The 22,535-nt window shown below is 42.6% G+C and overlaps 1 long non-coding RNA gene and 1 pseudogene across 1 annotated transcript; one reads left to right on the forward strand and one right to left on the reverse strand.

Moving 5' to 3' along the window:
• LOC102173189 lies at nucleotides 4,879-5,963 on the forward strand (annotated as a pseudogene).
• Nucleotides 11,541-19,450, reverse strand: LOC106502471. Its single transcript, XR_001296076.2, has 3 exons — nucleotides 19,375-19,450; nucleotides 14,207-14,317; nucleotides 11,541-11,855 (listed from the first exon to the last, which is right to left on the reverse strand). It is a non-coding gene; the product is annotated as an uncharacterized LOC106502471 (long non-coding RNA).

Raw genomic sequence — 22,535 nt, forward strand, 5'->3', positions numbered from 1 at the left:
GAATTTTAAGAAAGGGGTTTGTAGTTGGGCTTTCCCTTCCAGAAGTATAAAAATTAAAATGACACTTCTCAGAACTCTGAGAAGAGAGGAGACCTTTTCTAAGTCACATAAAGTAAAAAACCAGGTCCAGTTATACATGTGTCCTAGGGTAATGGGCACTTAATCAATTTTCTGTAACAAAAAAGATAATTTAGTTTCTCCTCTTTTAGCCAAAAGGAAGCAAACAGGTTTTAAAATTTTCACCTCACTTCTTTTCCTAACACAGTGACCATACTAAGTCAAACATCCTCAACAAATCATTGATTTTATTTAAAAATACTTTAAAATAATAAAAATAGTATGTACTTATTGCAGAATATTTGAAAAAGAGCAGGTATTTCAAAGTGAAAAAAGCCGAGTGACACTTGTCAGTCTGACATCCTAACTACTACCAGGACAGCATCTCTCACTTTTCTGTTTGAACTAAGCCCAAGCAGGGTAAGCATCCAACATCTTACAATGTCCAAACTTGGAAAGAAACCCTGCTCTTGTCTGAGAGAAGGAAATCAAGCTGCCTGTGTCTGTGAGTGCTGCCCTGATGGCAAGAGAGCGAACAGAGACGCAGAAACTAAGGGAGCACATGGCTAATGAAATCATCAGCCTAACAGAAAACGCATGACTCTTGTATAGAATAATAATTGTAAAACTCCAGGTGGTAGAAATCTTTGATTACAGCAGGCATGCTCATGAATTTCACCCTCCACGTGATTCTCCCTGATAAGGATTCAGTGAACTTGCAGAATTATGGTCCCCTTACCCTATCCATTTCTTCTGAGGAAAAAGGACTTGGTAATAAGAGATTAGGTAGATCTGCTGTAGGATTGTTGCTGATGATGCTCATGGAAACGTGTGATTTGCTCCAAGTTTTTGATTCTTCTTTAATGCAATAGAGGGACAGGTCTGTCATCTGTGACTTTTCATCACACTGCTGCTGGTCACCAGTCAATCTGTTCTAATTACACTAAGCTGATAGCTGGAATGTGGACGATTCATAATTGAGTCTCAAATGCCTGCATGTGTGAGAGTCCAGCTAATGGAAATGTATAGGCCTCAGATACCACTGGTGCAAACGTGTGCAAACTACCTCCCTTGGATTCACACAACAGGCCACAATTAAATTGATAATTAATCTAAGCTGATATCAATTTACAATAAAAAGACAAGAATAGCGTTGCAAACAGCAAGCAGATGAAGAAAAATTGATATATGATTTAAAAAGTGTGTTTAAGTGTAGAAATTCCAACTGTGTGTGTATCTTGATCTATTTACAGCATTTTGCTTATTAAATATGAGTTTCAGGAAAGCAGGGAGTTTCCAGTTGTTTGTTTTGTTCAGATGTACTCCCAGTGTCTAGACCAATGCCTGGCAACAGTAGATACTGAGTGAATGAACACACTTCACATAATTACAGTAACAATGCATAACAACCAAATCTCCCAGTAGGAACCTCCACCAACAAACAGCACTTGTTAGAATATAAAAATTCAAGTCTATGGGATTATACTTTTTTTGCCCCATAGAGTTATTCCTCAGCCCACTATGGCCCTCCCTTCTCATGTCTGTCTGTGAGCCCTACTTTGAAAATAACAAATCTAGACTCTCTAAGCCTTGCTACAGTTGTTCCCCAGTGTCCATAGGATTGATTCCAAGACCTCTGCGGATACCAAAATCCCTGGATGCTCAAGTCCCTTATATAAAAGTGTGCTGTGTACAGTTGGCCTCTGATGAGTGGGTTCTTCATCCTCACAGTTGGCTGAATCCGAAGATGCTGAACCCAGCGATATGAAGGACAAACTGTCCTCCCCAGGTGATGCATATGTGTGTTTAGTTTGAGAAGCACTGCTTTAAGGACTGCAGTACAGGGTGGTGACTCTAGTCAACAACATCGTGTTGTGTCCTTGAAAGTTGCTAAGAGAGTAGATCTTGAGTGTTTTTACCACACACACACACACACACACACGCATGCACCCATACGTATACAATCCATGTGACATGATGGATGTGGAAGATAAGTTTATTGGGGTAATCATTTTGCAAGTTATACGCACATTAACTTGTCACATACATCTTCAGCTGAATTTAGTCGCTCAGTCATGTCTGTTTGCGACCCCATGGACTGCAGCACACCAGGTCTCCCTGTCCTTCACCATCTCCCAGAGCTTGCTCAAACTTAGGTCCATCGAGTCAGTGATGCCATCCAACCATCTCATCCTCTGTCATCCCCTTCTCCTCCTGCCTGCAGTCTTTCTCAGCATCAACCTCTTTTCCAGTGAGACAGTTCTTCGCATCAAGTGGCCCAAGTATTGGAGCTTCAGCTTCAGCATCAGTCCTTCCAATGATTATTCAGGACTAATTTCCTTTGGGATGGACTGGTTGGATCTCCTTGAAGTCCAAGGGACTCTCAAGAGTCTTCTCCAACACCTCCGTTCAAAAGCATCAATACATCTTGAACCTTAAGGGCGTCCCTGTAGCTGAAACGGTCAAGAATCTGCCTGAGATGCAGAAGACCAGGGTTTGGTCGCTGGGGTGGGAAGTCCCTCTGGAGAAGAGAATGGCAATCCACTCCAGTATTCTTGCCTGGGGAATTCCAGGGACCAAAAAGCCTGGTGGGCTACAGTCCATGGGGCCACAAAGAGTCAGACGCTACTGAAAGACTAAAACGCACAATCGTCTGTCAATTATATCTCAGTATAACCGAGGGGGAGCTACTGCAGTCACTGGCCTAACAACGGTCAGCTCTGATCCCTTGGCCCTGCACCAGCCAACTCCAAACAGAGGCAATAGAGACACCTGAGTGATTGCAGTGGGTCTTGAGTTAGTTCATCAATCAACAAATGCTAATCATGCTAGGCGCCATGCCTTTAGTTCCCTGCGTGTCTGCCCCGACTACTACACAAAGTCTCACTGTTAGTCACGTGGAATGTCAAATCATGAGTCACCGCAGTAAAGACATCATTCAACCCCTTTATTTTGCCTGTGAGGAAACTAAAATTGTGAATGGCCTCGGGTCTGTAGAACAGACTAAAATCCAGGTTTTTGTTTATATCACATTTTATCCTTCTTCTGTGTAAAACTCAAGAGAGATATGGTTAGATTTGACCCCTACCCATATGACCAGACACCTGAAGTAGGGAAAGCTTGTCTGCAGAAGGCTTGAGGGAAGTAACATGTGATACTTGGGAATGACCTCCTTACATTCACCTCCTATCATGGATGAGAGAGCATTTAAAGAGAGGGTTGAGAATGGATACACGTATATGTATGGCTGAGTCCCTTTGCTGTCCACCTGAAACTCTCACAAAATTGTTAATCAGCTATACTCCAATAGGAACTAAAAAGTTTAAAAAATAAAAAGAAAGGGTTAAAGTGCAGGTCAGATTTTGACAGGAAGAACCGGGTAGAAGGGAGAGTAGTTTAGGCCTCAAGGTCTTCCCAGAGATGAGGCTGCAGAGGTTGTGTGTGGAGACAGTGAACGGGCCACTCAGCGGGATTTGAGGAGACTAGACTGTGGAGTTCGGGTCATGTCGTGGAGAATGTCAACCCTAAGCTTGGAACAGGAAAGCACTGAGTTTGGAAATAATCTTTAAAGCCCTCCCAGATTGTTTTTCCCAGCACCAAACTCTGTCTCTTATCTTTGGCTCAGAGCTTGTCAAGGAAAGTCACTTTTTGCTTCTTAAGTGTTGTTGGTTTCCTCCTTCCAATTGCTCTTCCGCACGTCTATGAGCTGTTTTTAAACTCCGCTTGGCTGTGTTGCCTACTGCTCAAAATATTTTGAGAACTTAAAATAGAGGACTAAAGGTAAGGCTGCTAAGCCTGCCATTTGGTGCCCCCTGCAACCTGACCCCCACTTTCCTCTCTGATTTTATTCCCCATGACCTGCTGTAGAGCTCCCTGCCCTCATCAAGCTGAAGAATCCACTGCTTTACAGTAAATTAAACATGTTTCCACCTACGGTCACAGCCTCCGCTGAAACAGCATGTCTAAGTCCATGAGTCTCATCTTCCTTTTGCATCTAGCTCCTCCAAGATTCCCCTGATTCACCCCACTATAATCATCAGCTACCATCTCTTCTTAAAAACCTTTGCACTTTTCCCTATTATTCAAATGGCAACTGATTTATCTTCTCATTGAGCTGAAATTTGTGGATGCCTGCTGAGTGTCAGGTCCTAAAACATGAATGCCAGAATTCCAGCCCTGGAGGAGCTGACGATCTAGTGGGGGAGGGAGTCAGTCTCACAAGAGTATGAGAGATGTAGTGATGGTGGTAAAGTCGAGTAATGTGAGAGCAACCAAGACGAAGTAATGAGAGGGATGAAAAACGGAAGGGAGGGGGATGGGGAGAAGGAAGGGAAAGCGAAGAGGGGGGGGAATGCGAAGGCTTTTTGGTAACAGCGATTTCTCAGTTTAGCTTTGAAGAATGGGTCATAGTCACAAAGGGTTGATGGGATGGGAAAGGATGAGTCCATGTGGAGTCTTGCAGCTGACAGTGGCAAATTTGAAGAATCACTGAAGTTAACTTAGCAGGTAATTGCTGATGATGCTTGTGGAAATGTGTGATTTGCTCCATGCTTTTAGGAACGATTTTTCTTTAACCCAATTGAGGGGCAGGTGCATCATCTGTGAGTTTTTTGTCACATTGCTGCAGATCCTCAGTTAATCAGCTCTATAGTTGGAAAACTGCTTCAAAAATCAACCAATATTAAAATTCTTCCATGAAACAAGTTCTTTTAAAACAGAACTTGTGGGTGGACCTTGCGACTTTAGGGTTCGAGCTGTCCAGTGATCACGCGGTGTTACGAGGTGGTCATACACGCGTCTTAAGGCCACAATGTTGCCTCCATGACCCAGGCTAAGCTCTCCAACCCCAGTAACCCCCGAGTCTTCTTCAATGTGGACGTCAGAGGGGAGCAAGTTGGTTGAATTGTCTTATAATTGTTTGCAGGTATTATACCCAAAACTGCAGAATTTTTGTGCATTGTATACAGGAGCAAAAATCACTGGACCCACCACTGGAAAACCTCCCTGTTTCAAAGGATGTCCTTTGCATCGAATTATTAAGAACTTGATGACTCAGGGTGGAGACTTCTCAAAGCAGAATGGGACAGGTGGAGAAAGCATTTGTGGTGAAAAACTTGAAGGTGAAAATTTCCGTTATAAGCATAACGAGGAGGGGTTGCTGAGCATGGCCAAAGCGGGCAGCAACACCAACAGCTTACAGTTCATCACCACGGTTCTGACTCCACACTTGGATGGGAAGCACATAGTGTTTGGCCAAGGGATTAAAGAATGGGTGTGGCAAAGATTCTGGAAAATGTGGAGGTGAAAGGTGAAAAACCTGCCCAATTGTGTGTTATTGCAGAATGTGGAGAAATGAATGAAGGTGATGATCAGGAAATATTCCCAAGGGATGAATCTGGTGACAGTCACCCAGATTTCCCCAAGGATGCGGACGTGGATTAAAAGAGATAGATAAAATTGTATTAATATCAGACTTAAAACATTGGAAATACATTTTTCAAATCCCAGAACTGGCAGATGGCCATTAAAAAATACACAAAAGTTTTAAGGTATGTGGAAGGCTCTAGGGCTGCTGCTGAGGACGCAGATGGAGCAAAGCTGCAGCCTGTCACTTCGAGCTGCGTGCTGAATATCAGCACTTCCAAACGGAAGATGTCCGATCAGCAGGGTGCAGTCGATAGCTGTTTGGAGGCCCTTGAAATAGACCCATCAAATACCAAAGCACTGTGGAGCCCAAGGATGGCAAGGATTAAAAAGAATATGTTCAAGCATTGGCTGGTTTTAAGAAAGCTCAGGAGATAGCACCAGAAGATAAAGCTATCCAGGCAGAATTGCTGCAAGTCAAGCAAAAGATAAAGGCACAGAAAGATAAAGAGAAGGCAGCTCATGCAAAAATGTTTGCTTAACGAGGAATTCAGTTTTGCTTAAGTGTGCGTTGGTTGCATAAGCGAGGAAGACAGAACAAACGGTTTGTCTCGTTCTGTTTGATACCTCCGGTGCTACCTCTGATACTTTGGTTCCCCATGTTTACAGTCCAGGAATATGGATAGGGACTTACTCTTAATACACTAGTGTTACAACCTACAGTGGCGTCGACTCCCTTTTCAGTGGCTCTCTGCGTTATTCAAAGGATAGTGGTGTCTCCAGCCTGTTTTTAAACTCCTAAAGACACATCGTGTTTGAATAAACAGACAAAATCTTGGAAAAAAAACCAAACAAGCAGAAAGCATGTCTTTTCTTCGTTAAACTATAGATAATTGTGATATTGAATTGCTAAGGACTTTTTACTCCTCTTCAATCTATTACTCTCTTACTATTGTAATAAAATTCTATCCTTTTGGCAAGCATTTATTGAGTATGGTGTTAGACTCCTCTTATGTACCCCTTCCCACCCTCTCCTCTGCGTGAGCCCTTTCCAACTTCCTCCGGGCACCACTTCCCCACAGCTTTTCTGTTGACCACGAGGTGGGGACTTCCGGAGGTCTCATATATGCACAACTCAGAAACAGAGGGAGACCAGTGGGAGATGGGATCCAGAGACGAAGTCTTCTTTCTTCCTCTCTCAGAAGATTATTTTGAGATACAGTTTCTACACTTAGCAAAGGATGGTCTTCAACAATCAGGCCAACATTTGCCCTCTGAACACTTTTCCCTCACTTTTGCTCTTCTGGGATTTCTTTCACCAGTAAAGTAGTTACATTTAAAGTCTTTGTCTCCAGAATTCTCTGGCAGTCCAATGAAAGTGGACTCTGCACTTTCATTGCCGAGGGCAGAGGTTTGATTCCTAGTCAGGGAACTAAGATTCCCACAAGCCACTATAGTATAGTTGTTACTAAAAACAAACAAACAAACAAAAAGCTCTTTATCTCAGTCTCTGCCTTCTTGGGACTCCAGGTTCAGTTCAGTTCATTTCAGTCGCTCAGTCGTGTCCGACTCTTTGCGACCCCATGAATCGCAGCACACCAGGCCTCCCTGTCCATCACCATCTCCCGGAGTTCACTCAAACTTATATACATCGACTCAGTGATGCCATCCAGCCACCTCATCCTCGGTCGTCCCCTTCTCCTCCTGCCCCCAATCCCTCCCAGCATCAGAGTCTTTTCCAATGAGTCAACTCTTCCAATGAGGTGGCCAAAGTACTGGAGTTTCAGCTTTAGCATCATTCCTTCCAAAGAAATCCCAGGGCTGATCTCCTTCAGAATGGACTAGTTGGATCTCTTTGCAGTCCAAGGGACTCTCAAGAGTCTTTTCCAACACCACAGTTCAAAAGCATCAATTCTTCTGCACTCAGCCTTCTTCACAGTCCAACTCTCACATCCATACATGACTACTGGAAAAACCATGGCCTTGACTACACAGACCTTAGTTGGCAAAGTAATGTCTCTGCTTTTGAATATGCTATCTAGGTTGGTCATAACTTTTCTTCCAAAGAGTAAGTATCTTTTCATTTCATGGCTGCAGTCACCATCTGCAGTGATTTTGGAACCCCAAAAAATAAAGTCTGACACTATTTCCACTGTTTCCCCATCTATTTGCCATAAAGTGATAGGACCAGATGCCATGATCTTCATTTTCTGAATGTTGAGCTTTAAGCCACCTTTTTCACTCTCCACTTTCACTTTCATCAAGAGGCTTTTTAGTTCCTCTTCACTTTCTGCCATAAGGGTGGTGTCATCTGCATATCTGAGGTTATTGATATTTCTCCCGGCAATCTTGATTCCAGCTTGTGTTTCTTCCAGTCCAACGTTTCTCATGATGTACTCTGCATATAAGTTAAATAAGCAGGGTGACAATATACAGCCTTGACGGACTCCTTTTCCTATTTGGAACCAGTCTGTGGTTCCATGTCCAGTTCTAACTGTTGCTTCCTGACCTGCATACAGATTTCTCAAGAGGCAGGTCAGGTGGTCTGGTATTTCCATCTCTCTCAGAATTTTCCACAATTTCTTGTGATCCACACAATCAAAGGCTTTGGCATAGTCCATAAAGCAGAAATAGATGTTTTTCTGGAACTCTCTTGCTTTTTCCATGATCCAGCAGATGTTGGCAATTTGATCTCTGGTTCCTCTGCCTTTTCTAAAACCAGCTTGAACATCTGGAAGTTCACAGTTCACATATTGCTGAAGCCTGGCTTGGAGAATTTTGAGCATCACTTTACTAGCATGTGAGATGAGTGCAATTGTGCAGTAGTTTGAGCATTCTTTGGCATTTCCTTTCTTTGGGATTGGAATGAAAACTGACCTTTTCCAGTCCTGTGGCCACTGCTGAGTTTTCCAAATTTGCTGGCATATTGAGTGCAGCACTTTCAGAGCATCATCTTTCAGGATTTGAAACAGCTCCACTGGAATTCCATCACCTCCACTAGCTTTGTTCATAGTGATGCTTTCTAAGGCCCACTTGTCTTCACATTCCAGGATGTCTGGCTCGAGGTGAGTGATCCCACCATCATGATTATCCAGGTCATGAAGATCTTTTTTGTACAGTTCTTCTGTGTATTCTTGCCACCTCTTCTTAATATTGTCTGCTTCTGTTAGGTCCATACCATTTCTGTCCTTTATCGAGCCCATCTTTGCATGAAATATTCCCTTGGTATCTCTAATTTTCTTGAAGAGATCTCTAGTCTTTCCCATTCTGTTGTTTTCCTCTATTTCTTTGCACTGATCGCTGAAGAAGGCTTTCTTATCTCTTCTTGCTATTCTTTGGAACTCTGCATTCAGATGCTTATATCTTTCCTTTTCTCCTTTGCTTTTCGCTTCTCTTCTTTTCACAGCTATTTGTAAGGCCTCTCCAGACAGCCATTTTGCTTTTTTGCATTTCTTTTCCATGGAGATGATCTTGATCCCTGTGTCCTGTACAATGTCACGAACCTCATTCCATAGTTCATCAGGCACTCTGTCTATCAGATCTAGGCCCTTAAGTCTATTTCTCACTTCCACTGTATAATCATAAGGGATTTGATTTAGGTCATACCTGAATGGTCTAGCAGTTTTCCCTACTTTCTTCAATTTAAGTCTGAATTTGGTAATAAGGAGTTCATGAGCTGAGCCACAGTCAGCTCCTGGTCTTGTTTTTGTTGACTGTATAGAGCTTCTCCATCTTTGGCTGCAAAGAATATAATCAATCTGATTTCGGTGTTGACCATCTGGTGATGTCCATGTGTAGAGTCTTCTCTTGTGTGGTTGGAAGAGGGTGTTTACTATGACCAGTGCATTTTCTTGGCAAAACTCTATTAGTCTTTGCCCTGCTTCATTCCGCATTCCAAGGCCAAATTTGCCTGTTACTCCAGGTATTTCTTGACTTCCTACTTTTGCATTCCAGTCCCCTATAATGAAAAGCACATCTTTTGGGGGTGTTAGTTCTAAAAGGTCTTGTAGGTCTTCATAGAACCATTCAAGTTCAGCTTCTTCAGTGTTACTGGTTGGGGCATAGACTTGGATTACTGTGATATTGAATGGTTTGCCTTGGAAACGAATAGAGATCATTCTGTCATTTTTGAGACTGCATCCAAGTACTGCATTTCGGACTCTTTTGTTGACCATGATGGCTACTCCATTTCTTCTGAGGGATTCCTGCCCGCAGTAGTAGATACAATGGTCATCTGAGTTAGATTCACCCATTCCAGTCCATTTTAGTTTGCTGATTCCTAGAATGTTGACGTTCACTCTTGCCATCTCCTGTTTGACCACTTCCGATTTACCTTGATTCATCGACCTGACATTCCAGGTTCCTATGCAATATTGCTCTTTACAGCATCGGACCTTGCTTCTATCACCAGTCACATCCACAGCTGGGTATTGTTTTTGCTTTGGCTCCATCCCTTCATTCTTTCTGGAGTTGTTTCTCCACTGATCTCCAGTAGCATATTGGGCACCTAATGACCTGGGGAGTTCCTCTTTCAGTATCCTATCATTTTGCATTTTCATACTGTTCATGGGGTTCTCAAGGCAAGAATACTGAAGTGGCTTGCCATTCCCTTCTCCAGTGGACCACATTCTGTCAGACCTCTCCACCATGACCTGCCCATCTTGGGTTGCCCCATGGGCATGGCTTAGTTTCACTGAGTTAGACAAGGCTATGGTCCTAGTGTGATTAGACTGACTAGTTTTCTGTGAGTGTGGTTTCAGTGTGTCTGCCCTCTGATGCCCTCTTGCAACACCTACCATCTTACTTGGGTTTCTCTTACCTTGGGCGTGGGGTATCTCTTCACGGCTGCTCCAGCAAAGTGCAGCTGCTGCTCCTTACCTTGGACGAAGGGTATCTCCTCACCACCGCCCTTCCTGACCTTCAACATGGGATGGCTCCTCTAGGCCCTCCTGTGCCCTTGGACTCCAGGTTAGAGAAGCATTTATTTACTATGTGCCAGGAACTATTCTAGACTCTTGGGCTGTAAGGAAGAGAGACTGAAGTTTAATCAGCCAAAAACTGTGTTTGTGATCTTCATGAGGAATATGAAACACAAATTGCATCATTTGTGTATATGCAGATATTTTATTTTTAAGAATTTTTTTCCCCTGTGGCCTCTGCTAAGGGAAGAATTGAAAGAAAGGGGGTTACTAGAATATAAAATTTAAAAAGCTGTTGATGTATGATTAGGGAGTATGGGCCTATGTAACTACGAAAGTGAATGTTGCTCAGTCGTGTCCAACTCTTTGCGACCCCATGGCCTGTACAGTCCATGGAATTCTCCAGGCCAGAATACTGGAGTGGGTAGCATTTCCCTTCTCCAGGGAATCTTCCCAACCCAGGGATCAAACCCACATCTCCTGAATTACAGGCAGACTCTTTACCAGCTGAGCCACAAAGGGAAAAAAAGGGAAGTCTCTCAGTCATGTCCCACTCTTTGCAATCTCATGGACTATAGCCTGTCAGGCTCCTCCATCCATGGGATTTTCCAGACAAGAATACTGGAGTGGGTTGTCATTTCCTTCTCCAGGGGATCTTCCTGACCCAGGGATCAAACCCATGTCTCCAGCACTGCAGGCAGACTCTTTACCATCTGAGCCACCAGGGAAGCCCAATGTAACTAGGTAACTATGGAGAAACAGAAAACAAAAAGCGCAGTGGCCTCATAGAATAATCCTAGGTTCTGGGACCATAAGTTTTTCCCAAATGTGTTTTATTTCTCATCTTTTATTTCAGTTGTAGATATTTCTTTTCTGCATTCCCACCCCCAAACTCAACTCCTTTCCCCTTAATAATCAATTATTTTTTTTCCTTAGAATGCTTCAGTTTAAACAGATGGTATGTATTTCCATGAGGTTATAACTTTCTTCACAGAGGAACGATCAGCATGTCTAATCATTAGGTGATATTTTAGGAAGACTGAGCACCCATTCAAAGTTAAGCTTCAAAACTGAATGTCATTCTCACCTATTTTTAATGCTGGGTGGCTCTGATCACACAATTCCCATATTAATGACATTATACATTTTCTTTCAAACACAGTTGAAATTGACCATTAATGAAGAAACTGTTTTCATTTCTGAAGGCTTTGAAAATATGTCAAAGGGAAGATAGTTAACCTTCATTTTATTAGTCATTTTAAAGTATCCCACAATGAAGAGTATGTGCCATTATTTCTGCTATTCCTGAAGGATCTTCTGAGCTTGCATACCTATTTTGATCTCCTGAATGTTTTAAAACACAACACTCTAGCTCCCCTGCCCCTACCATCTCCACCTTGAAATTTCTCTCCTTGAACAGGAACATTTTCTACATCCTCCTGGTGAATCTCTGCTTGAACACAGCTGGTCATGTGGGGCTCCATGTAATTTCATCCACCTCGGGTCCATTTGTCACTATGAAAAAGAATACCATAGAAATGCCACTTAACTATGCTGTTCTTAAGGGAAGCATCCCCTGGTGACTATTCCAGATCATTGCCAATACCATCCAATCATGCATAGAAGTTACAAATAGGACATATGCGTGCAGCCTGGCTTCCTAAATTTGTTCTCAGGCAAACGTGGCATTGATGTACCAAAAATGTGACTGGCTCATCTTTGGATAAAATAACCAGTGTTACTCTCTTCTCTCTAGCCTTAAGTTGGCTGAGTTTTGATGCCAGTCTTAAATCCTGGCTTTTGAAAAAAAAAATCAATCATGCAAACAGAAGTGCTTCCATTTCTCAGAAAGTAGCAGGAAGCCCAGCTTATACAGGGAAGGATTAAAAAACTAAATTGTGGTTGCCACCTTAAAGTAGGGGTTAGCATTTAATGCAATAATTTTTGGCAAGAGTTTGACTGGTTTCTTTCCTGCCCAGAGCTGTTATTTGCTGTGCCTGCTTTATTCTTAGCCTCTTTTTCAAAGCAGAGCCCCTGCTGCTTTTTGTGTCCCTTGGAAGGCAGGGGTCCTATTCTTTCAGCTTCTTGAACTGAATTGAAATTTATGGTTTGGTACCAGGAAATGTATTTCCTGCCCTTTTTTTTTTTCATTCTGGGATGTATAAAAATGAAAGTTGAAGTCTTAGTGAATATTTAATAGCCACATGAACATTTCCTGGAGAAGGACTAATGTTACAGGTGGTGGTGGCTTAGTTGCTAGGTCATGTCTGACACTTGTGACCTCATGGACTGTAGCCCATCTGGCTCCTCTGTCCATGGGACTCTCCAGGCAAGAATATTGGAGTTGGTGGCCATTTTCTTCCCCAGGAGATTTTCCCAATTGCAGGCAGTCTCCTGCATTGCAGGCAGATTCTTTACTGACTGAGCCACCTGGAAAGTAGAGAATTATCTAAAACTCATTGTTACATAAATGGTTTATTTTTGCATAACTGCAACTTCAGGGTAAACTTGCCCGAAGGGCCACATTTCTAGGGGTTGGGGTGATTAGAGAATAGCTGTCTAATTTTCGGCTAATAAAATTTGGAGACACCTGAGGAAATTTCTGCTTACCGACTGGAAATTGCTTTGAAATTACTTCTTTTGTCCTAAATACTGTTAAGTTCTGACCTCATGTACACTTTGTATCACAAGCCAGGCTTTGGGTCCTTATTGTCACCTGGCTCCCTCTTGGGACAGGAGCTTAAGTGGGGTGCAGGTCATTTGTTAGAACCAGAGAACCCCTTGCCACCCTTTCCTGCCTTTGTGCTCCTGAATCCTCTTTCCCCCTAGGTCAGGCATGTGAAGCCTGTCGTTTCAGCTGATCCAAACCCTATGCTTTCATCCGGACTCATATTAGCAGTCTTGTTTCCATGTAGGAAGGGGTCTGTACCCTTTTCTCACCTGGGTGAATGCTAGGATTAGAAATTTTGCCTCTCTCCATCTTCTTATCCTGCCCTACAGAAGTAGGGGCAATTTGGCTCAGACTTACATCTACAGAGTTTGAGCCAAGTCATATGGTGGGATAGTAACTGGCCCCCAAAGCCAGGTACAGGCTCCATCCATTCATCTTTTTTCACTCCTCTGTTCAGATGCAGGGGATTTTCTCCTCTCTCCTTCTGGATCCAGGCAGAGGGCATGCTCCTCTGCTTTCTGTCCTCAAGCAGTAATCACTCCTGCATGGGGCCAAGGTGCATAGCAGATGGTCCTTCACTGGTTGAGATGACAGCATTCAAAATCTTCCCTTCCAATGTACTTGATTGCCGGAGAGAGGATAGCCATGGTTTCAATGGGGAAGAGCTGAGCTGAAGTCATCATAGGAACAGCCTGACCTACAGAAATCTTTGGCACTGGTGATTGACTGTGGTGTCCTTAGAATGGAAGTAGATGGACATTCCACTAAAGTCTTACTCCATTCTGTATAAGTAGAAAAGCCTGAGATCTGATAAACGGAGGCCTTACTTGAATCACCTTAATGGCGTCACATTCTTTCAACCAGCCTTGATCCTTCTGACAAATACAGAGCCTCTTGGATGAAGGATCCCTTAAAAGACAGATCCTTAAATGTGGAGTTACCTAAGGGGAAAACCCTGTTATACAGGCAAAGTTTCTGCAACAACACTCCTCACAGCCTTCCCATTAGGGACCTGTGGCTATTTATTTCCCAGGATAACTGCGCACCAGAGCAAGGAGATGGATCAGGTGTTGTGATTCTGACTCCGAGCTGACACTGTTTCCTAGAGATACAAAAAGCTATTGTGGTCTACCAGTCAGAATGTCAAGGTCCACCCTTGACATTACGTCAAGGGATCAAAGAACTTTTGACTCACGTTAATCTGTGTGTCTGGTGAGTTCCTGAACCCATCTTCCGACTAATTCTCCAACTCTAGATTTGCTTTGCTATTCAGCAACTGGAAGAAGCCCCAAGTTGGTTCTGTGACCTGTGAAATGAGAACTGTTAATGGTAGGAGAGAGCAAATGGATGCCATGAAAACTTCCCCAATTAGTAAACCAACAGTAATACTGCAATCTTACAGGTACTGCGGAGATTAGTGCCACCATCAAAGGCTGGGGAGGTTTGGGTGGTGATTTCCACCAAATCTGTACTTGCTATTTGGCTGATAATGGATCACAGAGAATGATGGTTGATTATTGTAAACTTAACCAGATGGTGACTCAAATCGTAGTAGCTGTTCTTGATATGGCGTCACTGCTAGAGCAAACCAACGTATCCCTTGCTAGCTTGGCAAGCCCCTGATAAACAAGTGTTAGAGGTTGAGGTTTAAGGATTTAGAATATTACATAAGCTTAGTTGATAAAACAGTGACAGGGTTTGAGAGGATTGACTCCAATTCTGAAAGTTCTACTGTGGGTAAAGTGATATCAAACATCGCATGGTACAGGGAAGTCATCTGTGAAAGGAAGTGTTGATCAGTACGGCACGCTTTACTGTCTTATGTTAAGAAATTGCCACGGCCACCTCACACTTCAGCAACTGCCTCCCTCATCAGTCAGCAGCCATCAACATCAAGGCCAAAATCTTTTACCAGCAAAAAGATTATGACTTGCTGAAGGCTCCAATGGTGGTTAGCTTTTTTTGCTTTGTTTTGTTTTAAACTTATTTTTTGAATTGAAGGATGATTGCTCTACAGAATTTTGTGGTTTTCTATCATACATCAACAAGAATCAGCCATAGGTCCACCCATGGCCCCTCCCTCCCAAACCTCCCTTCTTTCTCCCTCTCCAGATGGTTAGCTTTTGTAGCAATACACAAACCATTTTAAAGGGCTTCGCTGGTGGCTCAGCAATAAAGAATCTGCCTGCCGATGCAAGAGATGCAGGAGACACAGGGTTTGATCCCTGGGTTGGGAAGATCCCCTGGAGTAAGAAATGGCAACCCACTTCAACATTGTTGCCTGGAAAATTCCATGGACCGGGGAGCCTGGTGGGCTACCGTCCATGGGGTTGCAAAGACTCAGACATGACGGAGCATACAGCTCATACCCAGAGGGTTGAAGTTAGGCTTAGTGGAGGTCAGAATTTCCTCCTTTTCTCCCAGTTTGGGCCTCGTTCCTTACCTACAGGGATAGCTGTTTTCTGTAGAGCTCACATTTCTCCCAGCCAACCCCACAATGAATCGTGGCTGTTTAATAACCGACTTTTGGAAGAACAGAGGGCCAGCTGAAGGAAAGACTGATATGCTTCTGGCCTTTTAACGCTGTGCCTCACCCCACCCCGGTGAGTTTGGTAAATATATGCCTGATTATTCTCTGTCTCTCCAGACAGATCTGTTTTTATTGTCATGAGCAAGAATGAGTAAAGGGACAGAGAGAAGATCCAGAAATGTTCATTCCAACCCTCCATCCCTGCTCCTTCATCTCTATGGAAATGCCAAAGGGGTGGTGGGTGTTTCCCTAAAAGAGTCCAACTGGGATAGGACACTGCTCTTGTTTTGATAGGGCTTCATGGTGGCTCAGATGGTAAAGATCTGCCTTCAATGTGGGAGACCTGAGTTTGATCCCTGGAGTTGGGAAGATCCCCTGGAGGAGGGCACGGCAGCCCACTCCAGTATTCTTCACTAGAGAATCCCTATGGACAGTGGAGCCTGGCCGGCTACAGTCCACGGGATTGCAAAGAGTCAGACATCACTGAGCAACTAACATTTTCACTTGTTTTGACAAGAGTATTCTTTTTTATGTGTTTATTTAAATTTTACTGAAGTATAGTTAATTTACAATGTCATGTTAATTTCTTCTATACAACAAAGTGACTTAGTTATATTTATTAACATATGCTTATATATTCTTTTTCATATTCTTTATCTATATGTATATATGTACATTCTTTTTCGTATTCATCTCCATTATGAATTGTCACAGGAGAGTGAATATAACTCTCTGTGTTTTACCGTAGGGGCTTGACGTTTATCCATCCTATATATAATAGTTTGCCTCTGCTAATCCCATACTTCCAATCCTCCCATCCCCCTTAGCAACCACCAGTCTGTCCTGACAAGAGCATTCTTGTTTGATGTTGCTGTGGGTGGGTATGAGACATACTAGAAAAAAACTCGTGAACTTTGAAAGCTGAACTATAGCTTTAAATTACTTTGCAAATAGCCAACGGATTAACCCTTTTTTTTTGCTTGTTATAAAACAGGGTAGGATATTTTTCTTCCTTGGGTCCCTTGAGTGCATAGACTGAGAAACAGGAAATTCGGCTTATACAGAAACAACTTCAGCTCTCAAGGTCAAACTGCATACTGACGAGCTAGAATGTCTTAACTTATTGAATCTGCTTACCCTGCCTCACATCAAACAGCGTCGTCCATATGCCTTTCCACAAAGAAAGCTGTGGGGTATTGCATAAAACCGCTGAGTCATCATCATGGTACAGCCGGATGCAGTGTCTTTAGGAGACAGCCTTTCTCTCAACCAGTATTTCCTGAGTGATCTCCTCTTCAGTTCTAAATGATGCGGGCATAAGTCCTGGGGATGTGATGGTAGACTTTGCATTGTCCTTATCTTTCAGGAACTTCAAGGTATCAAGCAAATTTACACAAATTCTGGTTGATCCGAAAAATTGCAGTAGGACTGTGTTTGAAGACTATTTTGTGGTCTACAAATCTGGTCACAGTATAGGTCAAATTGCAACCCCTCTCTATGCATCTCTGTCCCTGTAGCCTGAGAAGAAACTTCTCAGTGTGATTTATTTTAATATTTATTTATTTTATTTGGCTGTGCCAGGTCTTAGCTGCAGCACACTGGATCTTTGTTGTGGCATGCTGGATTTTTTTTTTTTTTTTTCAGTTTTGGCATGCAGAATCTAGTTGTGGCACATGAACTCTTAGCTGCGGTATGTGGGATCTAGTTCGCTGACCAAGGATGGAACCTAGGTCCCCTGCATTGGGAGCATGGAGTCTTAGCCACTGGACCACCACATATGATATTATATGGCATTTTAGCAGAGCTACTCAAGATTTTAAAAATGTCTATTTGTCATGCAAAAAAGGGACTATATTGGCTTAGGTAACTAGGAAGTCCAAAGGGCATCTGGCTTCAAACAAATTTCAAATAATGCCCTCAGGGTCCTGCTTCCCTCTGCCTATATATGCTGCTCTTAATCCTAGCCAGCTTCCATCCATTACATTTTAAGGAGGATTCTGTTCCAGCTTGGCTCATATGCTCATACCTGAACCAATCACTGTGGCTGGTGGCTTGCAGTACCATGATTGGTCAGACTCAAGCCACCACTGAGACCAGAGAGAGTTGGGGATTTGTAATTTCACCCTTTAGTGCAACTACATGGAATAAAAAGGAGTTAATTCACAGAGAAAGGAATGATGCTAAGGGATGAAGAGGTTAAAAACAAAAACAAAAGCAAAGACCCATCTAGAGCCATCAGTTCTCCAGAACAGGCCCTTTAGCTCTATTCAGCAAGGTCACTATGCTGTTCAGTCGTAGAGAGCTCGTAAACGTTTGAAACAACTGGAGGTCTGGTGAAAAGCCCTGCTTTGTTCTGTTTGTCTCGATTTTGTGGTGTATTTACTCCAGCAAAGCCAATGTCAAGCTACTAACCTCACATCCCTGTGCATGGAGTTGGAGGGATATGCAATAAGGCTCAACCATGTGGCGTTTCTACCACACAGATACAATCTATGTTAATTATCTCCAGTCCACAGATAAGAACAAACGTAAGTAGGAAGTGTAGTAATGTAAGTAGGAAGTGATGGAGTTTGAGTACTTATTACATTTGGTTTTGATATAATGAATTTAATTGCAAGTTTATATCAGATTTAAAAATTTTTTTGAAGTATAGTTGATTTATAATATTTCATTAGTTTCAGGTATACAGTAAATGACTCAGTAATACATACCTATACATACATATATAGTATTGTGCTCAGACTCAGTCATTAGGTATTCTTGGGTTTCCCTTGTGGCTCAGCTGGTAAAGAATCTGCCTCCAGTGAGGGAGACCTGGATTCAGTCCATGGGTTGGGAAGATCCCCTGGAGAAGGGAATGGCTACCCACTCCAGTATTCTGGCCTGGAGAATTCCATGCACTGTACAGTCCATGGGGTCACGAAGAGTCAGACTCGACTGAGTGACTTTCACTTCGCTTCACTTCAGTACATACACATATAGTATTGCGCTCACGCCCAGCTGTTAACTCATCTCTGACTCTTTGTGACCCTTTGGACTGTAGCCCTTCCAGCTCTGGGATTTTTGGTCCAGGGATTTTCTTCAGGCAAGAATACTGGAGTGGGTTGCCATTTCCCCCCTCAGGGGATCTTCCCAACTCAGGGATCGAACCTGTGTCTCCTGCATTGCAGGTGGATTCTTAACCCCTGAGCCACCTGGGAGGCCGTATAGTTGATAGTGATCATGGTTTTAATAACTGTGCTCATTTTGCCTCACCCTTCTGATTTCAAATCTACTCTCACCAGCACACCCTACCTTGAAAATTTTACATATTTACCTGTCTGAATTCAAAAGACCTCTGTTAAGAACTTGCTTCTTCAAGTTCTGTTCTTTGATAAAGTGCTTTCCCCTTCTTTTCTATTTAAAAATACAAAGTAAAAAGCTGTGTATTGAGCTCATAACAACTCATTTTATTTGATTACTGGTAAGCTTAGTTACACTGAAGTGGAAGAGAAATTTGTTCATCATTTAGTTATTTTAGATAAACCTTTAAAACTCCACACAAAACCTATTCCCACTGAGAGCAGATCAACCACAAACTACATCACATTAAATGAATAAAATACAGTCTCAGAGGAACAAAATCAGTTAAAACCAAGAACTCAATATATGTCAATTAAAAAAAAAAATCAAAGCAGCTTGTTGCAGAACTCCTCTTGGAAATTCAAGGAAAGATCACGCCAAAGTTCAAAGACTTGCTAACAGGCAACTCCTATTCTTTTTCCAAGGAGGAGGCCAGAAAGAGGTCAGGAAGATTTCATTTCTTGTTTTGAAACATCTCTGAGATAACTTACCCTGCTCGTTGCTGTGGCCCAAATGGACAGGCTGGAAGCACTGGGAGAGCCACTGACAGAACTCAGAGAAGAGCCTGAATTGCCAAGAGAGTTGTTTATGACTAACATGTGTTGGGATGAAGGGTGGGCAGGGAAGCTGATGCCAGGTGAAAAAGAACTCCGTCCTAGAAGAGAATTCTCACCTCCAATGTTCCAGTTGCAGCAACACGAATTGCAAGTTATGCCAAATCAGTTTCCCAGAAAGTGGGGGCGGGGGGGAGCGGGGGGGCTTCTGCCTGTCCATAACCAGTAATTTCTTCAAGGAGAAGATGTGCAAATCACCCTTTCACTTTGGGAGTCAACGCTATTATCTGAAACCTTTATTCTCCAAGCAGCACAATAATGCCAAAGGCAACAGAAATATTTCTCTTTAGTTGATTTTTACCAGGCTCACTTTTGATCGTGATGGTGTGTGTGCGTGTATGTGCTCAGTCATATGTGGCTCTTTGCGACCCCATGGACTGTAGCCCGCCAGGCTCCTCTGTCCATGGGATTTTTCAGACAAGAAAGCTGGAGTGGGTTGCCATGCCCTCCTCCAAGGGATCTTCCTGACCCAGAGGTTGAACCCGCATCTCTTGCACTGGCAGGCAGGTTCTTCACCACGGCAGACCGATGCTTAATCCAGGTTTCCTACCACTTGCACGGGTTTGAATTTCCCTAATGTTCTGTTTATAGCTGCTCAGTGTGTTCTTGGAAAATAATGTTGAAATTATAAAGATAGCTTAGTGACTTCATCCAAGGCAGGAGGGAAGGAATAGGTGGCTTATGAGTTACAAAGCCTTTTTTAAACGCAGACACCTTTTTAGAAATGGGTAACAATGGCAACACCGTGAAACCAGCTGCCTCCTTATCACAAGAGAACAATTACCTTGTTCAAATGAATTTGTTTCAAGAGGATATGTTATAAATACTCCTCATCTCTGTAAACTCCCTCAATACATATATATTTTAAAAATCCCCGTGGTCCATTAGGTCTTTATACTGGGCTGTAAAAAGTTAAAATTCTGTGAAAAGGGAAAAAATAACTGATTCTGAGGCCAAAAATGCAGCTTTGTATATCCCAGTGCGTTTTTATTCAGAGGAGTGTGTTCTGGATAGGGTTTACTTTTTATTTGTCGGCTCTGGGTGAGGTATTGTTGAATAAAATTGTACTGAGGTCTGTGAGATGACAGTTCTAGAAAGACTGTGCAGATGCCTCTTGCCAACTTTAGGTAGGGGCTTTACTTTCTGATGAGCTCAGAACTGGCCTTCATGGTCTCTGGGCATCAAGAGTACAACCTGGACAAAGCAAAGCAAGTGGGGCCATAAGAGGAAAGCGGGCAGGGCTGTTGTCTCATAGAGGAGCTTCCTAACTCTGAATTCAAGAGCTGCTGCTGCTGCTGCTAAGTCGCTTCAGTCGTGTCCGACTCTGTGCGACCCCATAGAAGGCAGCCCACCAGGCTCCTCCATCCCTGGGATTCTCCAGGCAAGAACACTGGAGTGGGCTGCCATTTCCTTCTCCAATGCATGAAAGTGAAAAGTGAAAGTGAAGTCGCTTAGTCGTGTCCGACCCCTAGTGACCGCATGGACTGCAGCCTACCAGGCTCCTCCATCCTTGGGATTTTCCAGGCAAGAGTACTGGAGTGGGGTGCCATCACCTTCTCCAGAATTCAAGAGCAAGGAAGAAGATCTAAGCCAAATGGGGAAAGTAGGGAGTTGTCAAGCTAGGGAAGGGGCACTGGTGCTGGGAGGTGACCCAAGATGGATACTTAAATTCAACTCTGCAATCATATTTTCTGTTCTCACAGGTCAGAGAGACCAAAGGTAGTCAAGTAGATGGGTTTCCTTCTTTCTTCTCCTTAGCCTTTCTAAGTCTCAATATCCTCAGCTGTCAAATGTGCCGTCAACTGATGAATGGATAAATGCAAGGTGGTACATCCATATAATGGAATATTATTCAGCCATAGAAATGAATGAAGTGCTGACACATGCTAAAACATGGATGAACCTTGAAAAGAGGACGCAAAAAAGAGAGAGGCCAGACCCACAAGGCCGCATAATGTTTGATTCTATTTGTAGGCAAATCTATGATTCTGTTTGTAGTGACAGAAAGTAAATCTGTGGTTACCAAGGACTGGGCAGGGAGGGATGTGGAATGATTGCTGATGGGTGTAGAGTCTCTTCTTGTGGTGATAAAATCCTGAAATTAAATAGTGGTGATGGTTCTGTAACCTCGTGGATATATGAAAAACAACCAAATTGTACAATTTAAAATGGTGCATTAAAAAAAGAAAATTGTGTTATTGTGAGCATTGGATGGGCTAACTTATAGAAATGAAAAAAAGGTAGGTAGTTTTCAAAAATATTATTTTTTGGTTTCGCTTTTCTCCTAGCTGTAAATATCCCTCTCCAGAATATATGTCATTTGACTCAGGTTTCAAATAGCATTGCCCTTGAAATGACCTTCAAACCAGGAACAAAAGTATTATGATGACTGATGATGAAAATAATAGCTATCACTTGACGGCTTAGTAGGCAACAACCCCAATATTGGGTATCTTCTAAAAAATTTTCCGATAAATCAGCAGAACAATCCTACTAGCTATCCTGACATTACATTTGAGAAAACGGAGGCTCTTTTGCCCAAGATCAAACAACCAGTTGATCTGAGAATAAAACAAAGAGCTTTAAAACTCCAAAATCCACTTCTGTCTGCCATACTACATTAGACAAAGGTATAAATTACTGTAGAGAAATATTGAAGAATATCAAAGAACGTTATGAAGTAGTTTAATCCAATAGCATGTTCATATCATTTGAAAATAAAGCTATCTTTATAGCAACAGAATTTTCTTCATTGAACAGGAAAGATTTTATTTTACAAATAGACTGCTGTGGATGTGATGGCTTTGCTCTTGAAATTCTCTAAATTTCCTTCCATATACAACACAAAAATGTGGACAAACTTATAGAAGAAAAACCAAACTAGTCATTTAAATGTCAGTGCTGTGAATGTCATTTGAATCAAAGCATTTGAAATCCCCTTATCATGATTCTTCACAGCATCTTTCACAATCAGAAAGAGCTTTGAGCCAATACTATGGTGTTAGAAAAATTTGCCATTGACAGCATATAACTGAAAT

Source organism: Capra hircus, chromosome 9 (genome assembly GCF_001704415.2).
Source record: "Capra hircus breed San Clemente chromosome 9, ASM170441v1, whole genome shotgun sequence".
NCBI lineage: Eukaryota > Metazoa > Chordata > Mammalia > Artiodactyla > Bovidae > Capra > Capra hircus.